The following is an 8,348-nucleotide window of genomic DNA, read 5'->3' as shown; positions in this document are numbered from 1 at the left end:
ACAAAACAGCTGTAATTCTATTACACACAGGTGGACCAATTAGATGACTTCTTAGGGCAATTGGTTCCACTAGATTTTAGTTAGGAGTATCAGAGTAAAGGGGGCTGAATACAAATGCACGCCACATTTATCATTTTCCTTCCACTTCAGAATCATGTGCCACTTTGTGTTGGTCTATCACATAAAATACATTTATGTTTTTGGTTGTAACATGACAATGTGGAAAAATTTCAAGGGGTGTGAATACTGTACACACAACTACACCTAATAGAATTAGAGATGCACCAAAATTTCAGCCGTCAAAACATTTCAGCCGCAAATGGTGTTATCGGCAGATAAGAGAAAAAGGTGAAGATAAGATAATGGCTCCGAAAACGCACCGCATTATCTTACCATATTTGACTGTACTTTTGGGGTGTTTTTCATAGTCATGTGACTCAAAAACTGCATCAAAAATGTAACATTGGTGAATTAATCATGTGTTCTTGTTGCGTTTTCAATGCATTAGAACTGGGAGGTGCGTTTTTTTTTTTAAATGACCAAAAATGCACAAAGCTGGATTTTTAACACCACAATGGAAGCCAACAGACTTTTTAAAAAAAAAAAAACAGTTTCATGCTTTAAAAAAAAACAAAACAGCAAAGTTAGCCAAATTTTTTTGCATTGTGTGAAAGATGAAGTTACGCCGAGTAAATAGATACCTAACATGTCACGCTTCAAAATTGCACACGCTCGTGGAATGGCGCCAAACTTTGGTACTTAAAAATCCCCATAGGCGACGCTTTAAAATTTTTTACTGGTTACATGTTTTGAGTTACAGAGGAGGTCTTGGGCCAAAATTATTGCTCTCGTTCTAACGTTCGCGGCGATACCTCACGTGTGGTTTGAACACCGTTTTCATATGTGGGCGGGACTTACGTATGCGTTCGCTTCTGCGTGCGAGCTCACTGGGACAGGGGCGCTTTATAAAATTTTTTTTTTTTTTTATTGTTGATTTTACTTAAAAATTTTTATTTTTACACTTTAAAAAATTTTTTTTTTTTTTGATCACTTTTATTCCTATTACAAGGAATGTAAACATCCCTTGTAATAGGAATATGACACGATCAGTCCTACTTACAGTGAGATATGGGGTCAATAAGACCCCACATCTCACCTCTAGGCTGGGAAGCCTAAAATAAAAAAAAAAAAATAAAACGATCGCCGCTTCACAGCCAAAGCGGCGCCGGTTTTTTTTAATGCAGAGGCCGGGCGTGACGTCATAACATCGCGCCCGGCCTCCGAACGATCATAGAGACTCCCGCGACCATCTGGTCCGCCGGAAATCTCTATGGTGAACATCCGGTGCCGGCGGATCCGCTGTCCGACTCACCGATCGCTGAGGTGAGTCGGTAGAAGCACCGGAGGGCGGCGGGAGGGGGGGACGTCCCCTCCCGCCACCCGTAAGAACGATCAAGCGGAGGAACAGCCGCTATGATCGTTCTTATGGTGTACGGAATCGCCGGCTGAAAATGCCGGTATCTGAATGATGTCTGTAGCCTCAGACATCATTCAGATATAAGCCCCGAAAGTCGAGGACGTCATATGACGTCCTCCGGATGCCAAGCGGTTAAAAAGGCAAATACAATACAATTATATAGAAAAATCTCTTTTTTTTAAAAAAAACTGTCATTTTCAGTTTTTGGCCAAGTGCAGCCTGCATTTTTGATTTTGGCACCAAAATATCCATTCGGTGTGCCTCTAAATAGAATATATTAATAGAATCATTGGCATGAGAATTTTTTGTTTCACAGCATTTTTAACATTTTAGTGGTGCGTGTTTTTTAGATTTTAATAAAGGGAGGCGCAGAGAGCAGAAACCCATGATGTTGCTCCAGTGCACATGTCAGGAAGGGAAAATTGTTAAGAGGCAATAAACAGTTTTCAGGTTTCTGAGACTGTTTGTGGACCTGTGCTTAGTTAAAATGTTGCCAAATCTCATAGCAGTCTTTCAGCTTCTGCTCTACAATCCTACCATTAGATGCCTGGTAAATGGTGATTTAGGTATTTTTATTTGATGAATGAATTGTCTCCTTTTCATCTTATGTATGTTTTCCTGCATTATTTTTCACAACTAAACTCACTCTCCAGTAGTATGATGGGGTGATATTGGAGTCTGCTTGCTAAGAGTCACATATTGGCTAGCCCATTTAGCCAACAGAATGCCCTAAACAGAACTATCCCTGGGACATGAATTTATATACAGGGTTTACTAGATGTCCTTCTTTTGTGGGTAGGAATATCTTTATCTGGGGAGTTTTAAAGTTTGCATACATATACAGGACCTGTTTACAAGTTTGGTTTTAGTGCTGGTTCCTGTGTGATTCAGTGCAATGCGTTTTTCAGCCCATTCATTTAAAAAGGCTGAAATCGCATAGCATTGTACCAAAAGTAAAAAAAATCTGGTGCAGGCAAACACGCTGCGTTTGGGGTGTTAGGATTACATGGATTCCAGCAGCAAATTGCGCACCCAGTGCATTTCAAACACGGCGCAGGAAACGCGCATGGGACAGATTTTCCTTTACGTATTCTGGTGTGAACGGATCAGCATACTGGTATTAACTGTGTCCATTGAGGAAATGCTTAATTGGCGTTCTGCTACAGATTCATTCAATTACTTGTGTTATGGAAATGATTAAGAGCTCCAATCGAGCTCAAGGTTATCTGCTGCTGTCTCTAATTTGAAAAGTGTTGATATGCATGCATATAAAAGTAAACACACTGAGACACGCTCAGTTTCGTTACTGTTACACTTCTAATTTATTCAAGGCGGTGTTAATGTTTTATACACACAAATACGTCATTGCTATGTCAGTCTAATAGGTACATCTCATTGGTTAAGATAGAAAAGAAGATGGATAATTTTCATAACGAGGTTTGGCTCTCTTTGTTCTTATCTCCAGTTCCGCGTTCTTCTGTGTGTGGGAGGTAGGGGGTACACGCCATTTTGAGAAAATATAGGAACAGAGCAAATCTGTATACTTATATAATGAGTAAGGAGAAAAATATGTATGCACATAAGAAAATAGACATTTTCAGATTACTATTATTATTATCTACATCACATTCCTTCACAATCCCCCCTAAAATGACTATTTTCTCTTTTCTGTCCCTAATACTAAAGGTCCTACTTTTTAGCCTGGCCCTTCTCCTCAGCAACTCTTTTAGGCTGTATATAGAATTGGGCAGCAACTGTTCACTTCCCTCCTCGATACAGCTGGAGAGGTGCAGTCAGGCGCTATCTATCCCTATAACCCTATAGGATTGTGAGATTATGGACAGGGAGTGATTGTAGAGGAGTGAAGGGTTTGTCATCTTCCATCATAAGGGGGTCCTCTTCTTCTTGGTGGAGAAATGTAGGTGTGCTATTGTCTACAGCCTTGCTCATTAACTTTTTTACAAAAGGTAGAATACAGCATATAATCAGGGCTAAAAGGACCAGGATTATTAATACCGTTACCCGTATCTGGGCGAACACCTTCTGCCACCCACTCATCCAGCTAAAATATTGATCCCATGGGTCTGTGATACCTGAGTTCTTCTTCAACTCTAGTGACAGATCTTCTAATTTCTTTATAGCTAAAGTAACCTTACCATTTGGGCCAATATTATCAGGAATGTATGTACAACAGGTTCCCGTTTTTTCCTATGATTTTACAAAACACCTCCTTTCCCAGATAACACCATGTCTAAGGCCATCTGGTCCTGGAATGTCATGTAGGAAGTGGGGGCTAACTGATCAGAAATTCCCTGGAGGGCATCTTTAGAGTAATTTACAAATCTCTGTTGGTTATAATATGTATAGTGTCAGGTCACCTAGAGGCTGGGTGACAGATGCACACCGTTGGGATCAGGAGTGCACTGCAAGGTAGTGGACCCTACGGGTGACTGCTGCGGATTGTACCTTGGGAGGTTCAGGAAGCAGGTCTACTGGATCACTGACACAGATCCCACTGGGAGCTAGAGCATAGATTCCCCAGGGCGCGGAGTCTAAGAGCCAGCAGGTGTTCACCAGAGCCTCTAGTGGTGAGGATGGACTGCGCTGCAGTCTGGCTCCAGGTCGCGGCCCCCAGGGTCTCACAGCTCACGCTCACGGTAGACTACAGGAGCAGAGGAAGGAGGGAGCTGGCTGGAACATCAGGGTCACAGGCAAACAGGGATGGCCGGGAACAGGCCAAAGTCGGTAACAGAAATCAGATGTAGGAAACATAGCAAGTACACACATAGGCTAACACACAGTGGTTGATCAGCACTGCTGGCTTGCAGTGCACAGGTTAATATAGGGTTCCCTGATAGGGCCTGGGGTGGGGCCATGCTTAGAGGGGAGGTTACAAAAGCAGTCAGGTGAGGGTCAGCTGGTCTCTAGAGATGAACACATGGAGACAGGTAAGCTGATCGACAAACTCTATTGCATAACCATGACATGTAGTTAATTCAATCTACATTCTTGCTGACAGTTGTTATGGGGATCAAAGACTCAAAACCAGCTTTTACCTGATCCCTGCCTTTAAACTCATCAGGGACCCCCCTTGTAACCCCTATGACATGTATGTATACATGAGGATCAAAGCTTCCGGAGAGAGCTGCTCGCTTCCTCCTCTGACTGTGTGCTGGGTCAGTGTATGTATCAGGGGTATCTTTGGTTAGGATATGGGGGCTTTCTATTTTCATCTTTTTTGTCTAATACACTCTGTGGTCGCCCAGTCTGGCCCTGTGTTCCAACCCACTGGCCCCCACAGAAACCACAACTCTGTCCCCAGTAACTGTATGTATGGCATACATATATGTCCTTACCGTCAGGGATATCACTGTACCAATGGCATCACCATGAAGGGTCAAACGGACAAGGTACTATGTCACCGTAATCTAAGGTAAAGGTGGTCACATGTGTACCTGAAGAGTTACACCAAAACGTAATTATGTTATCATTTTTGTGATGGCCACCTCCTGGGCCCCTCCCCCCTAGATCAAACAGAAAAAGGATATGCAGCACCCGAAAACACGCTCTCCTGCAGTGATAAGCGTGCATTCAGGTGTTCTTCCTGGCCAACTTGACTGAGGTGGCTGTGGTCAGCAAAACTTGGAATGGACCATCATAACTTGGCTCAAGGATCTCCAGACAGTAGTTGGTGTGTTCCTGTATCTAATTCAGGATCTGGAATGGAAGAAAACACCTGGACATGCATTCAGGTTAATTCTCGTGATAATGTGGTTACATAATTAGTCAACACATCAGACTGTAACTGTAACTGTTGTGGAAAGTAACAACCAAGTCTGGGAGCTGAACCAAACAAAATTTCATAAGGGGATAGGGCATGTTTCCCCTGGGGGTGTGTCTGACACTGAACAGGGCAATGGGCTAACTGTCTGGCCAACTCATGTTAGTCTCTTGGGCCATCTTTAACATCCTGTTTTTAGTGTCCCATTCATCCTTTCTACCTTCCCGCTACTTTGAGGGTGGTATGGGATGTGTAGTGCCAACTGAACCCCCAGTGCTGCCCAAATCTCTTTAATAAGGGTTGTTGTTAGGGCTGGTCCCTGATCTCTCAATATCACCTCTGGGACCCCAAATCTACATACTATCTCACTCAGTAATTTCTTAGCTGTGGTCCTGGCAGTCATGACCACTTCCACTAGGGCGTATTCGAATCTGCCACTTCTTGGCACTTGAGAATGATCAATTTGCATCCTCTGGAATGGGGTATAGGGCTTTTGCCAGGTGCTTCTTCTGTGCATTCTGGGTTACATTTGGTGCAGATAATGCATGATCTGCAGAAGCTGTCGGTCAGTGGAGTAACTCTTGGTGCAACACTTGTTGATAAGAGAGTTCATAAAAGTCTTTGTCAAGTGGGCAGCTCCATGTGCCCATTGCACCACGGCTGGGTACATACTCCTGGGTAGACAAGGCTTCTTGTTGCACTCGAATAGTCCATTTCTGAGAGTTGTTCCTCTCCGTTTCCAGCTTTCCTTCTTATCCGGACTTGCTGTTTCCTGTAGTTCTTTTAGATAAACTCTGTCCACTGGGAAAGTCTGTAAGGTAAGCACGGGGTGGTCTTCTTCTACCACCCTGCTGTCCACTTCCCGCGGACCACCAGCTGTCTGTTTGGCAGCTGTATTGGCTTGATGATTGCCTTAAGCTTCTTTTGAGTTCATTTTGTCGTGTGCTTTTACTCAGAATAGTCACTTGGGTTGGGAGAAGCAAGGCATCAATCAATTTTTCACAGGTGTTCCTGCAGCCATCAGGAATCCTCTGTCCTAGATAACACCATAATCATGGGCAATGCTGAAAGCATATCTTGAGTCCATGAATGTTGGCTCTTTTTCCCTCTGCCCATTTACGTGCTGTAGTAAGTGCTTATAGCTCTGCCTCCTGTGTAGACATCACCGGTGTTAAGGCTTCAGCTTGTAGAAGTGTTTTCAGTGGTGACCGCGTGTCCTGTGCGGTCACGGGGGTAACAAGTCAAGACTCTACTCCTCCTCCTCCTTTCCCCCCTCGAGAAGTGGAAGAAGGGTGGTAGGGTTCAGTGTTTGACAACTTAATAGAGTAATGCTGTCCAGTAGGAGGGAACACAGGAGTCTCAAGTGTCTGGTAGTGGACAAGTGTTTCGGCTGGATCTTGGTTGAATATGGCAACAACGTCATGGGGAACAAGCAGAACGAGGCAGTGTCCGAGGACCAAGTTCAAAGTTTTGTCAAGCAAGTCTTGTGTAGCAAATCCAGCTCGCAGACACAATAGGCCTCCTCTTGCTACCGCATCCAGCCGACAGGAATAATATCCTATGGGGCGTAGGCTGATGCCGTGTGATTGGGTGAGTACACCTGCAGCATGTCCCAGACGTTCGGATACAAAGAGCTTGAGCGTTTTGTCGTAGGCTGGGAGCCCTAGCGCCGGGGGTGGCGCACTCAAGGGTTTCAAACTTTAGATATTTCTTCAGGAGACATCTGGAAGGGTCTGATTGCAGAGCATCAGTAGGAAGGCTTCTGGAATCCATGCTCTGCACTAGGAAATTAGTCCAAGGAAAATGACAGGTGTTGAGCACCACTGCAATTTGGGCTTTGAGGCTCTGCAGCCCTGGTTGGCAAGATAGCACAACAGGCTTTCTGAGGTGACTTCAACAGGGGGTAAGTCAGCTACACAAAGGAGAAGGTCATCAACATGTTGGAAGAGAATCACTTCCGGGTGTTCCTCTTGTCATGTGTCAAGGATGATAGCCATAGCTTTTGCAAACTGGCTTGGAAAGTTCTGTGCCCCTTGTGGCACAACGGTTTAGGTATGTTGCCGTTTCTTTCCGTGGATGAATGCGAAAAGGTACCAGCAGGAGGGGTGAGGGTGGACACTGAAGAAAACGTTTGTAAGGTCCACCTCTGTGAGGTACTTTGCAGTCAAAGGCATCCACAGTAGGTACCTGGTTCTCTTTTTAGGATTCTCTTCTTGGGGTTATTGTGGTTTCCGGGGCAATGAAGCGCCCTCTTTTAGCTTGACTGAAACTGGTGGCACCTTTTAAGTGACCGTTGTCTTCCGGTCCTGTGGACCATAGGCACGCAGGGATTCTGTCAAGTACTTCCTGCAGTATTGAACCTGAAGTTTTTGCTTCATTAAGTGTCATCAGGAGAGGCTGAGAACACAAAGCAGATGAGTCTTCTAAAAATAGGGGAGTATGTAACTTCACCCCCCCTTCAGGCGTGTCCTGATTAAGGCCTGTAGTCTGGACAACACATCAGCTCCTAGTAGATTCAAGGGACATGTAGAGGACACCACAAATTTGGCAAGCAAATCAGGAAGTGGACTGGAGCGGGGCACCCCATCCATTCCTACGCAGGAAACATCAATAGTGGAAAGGAAAGAATTATCAGGCAGGTCCACAGCCCTCAACACGCTTCTGGCTGTACCCGTAGAAAGGTGGTAGGTTTTCCTTGTATGGGTAACGTGACTTTTGCTAAGGGTCCCCCGGTTCCACTTGAGGACACTGCCATAAGGGGTGACACGGGTTTGCCCATTTCCTAGTGAGAGTTGGGGCGTGGTGGTGGTGGTTCATGTCCCCGTTGCCCTGCATAGGGTTCCCTGCCTCGTCTGGGACATCTTGGGGCTCTGCATTCTTTCTTTATGTGGCCCCGTTTCCCACAGTTGTAACAGGTGATCCTTTCCCTGGTATTGGGCAGTGGTGGTGGACGAGTGTAGGTGGGATCTTTGTCATGGGTTACCATGAGGGGCGTTGGTTTTTTACCTTTTTGATTTTCTATACCTCTGGCCACCAACAATAAATCAGACATTTTCATTGAATAGTATTCAGGGCGGGCCACCATCAGGC

This window comes from Aquarana catesbeiana, linkage group LG01 (genome assembly GCF_042186555.1).
Source record: "Aquarana catesbeiana isolate 2022-GZ linkage group LG01, ASM4218655v1, whole genome shotgun sequence".
In the NCBI taxonomy this organism is placed as follows: Eukaryota; Metazoa; Chordata; class Amphibia; order Anura; family Ranidae; genus Aquarana; species Aquarana catesbeiana.
This window is presented reverse-complemented; position numbering follows the sequence as displayed.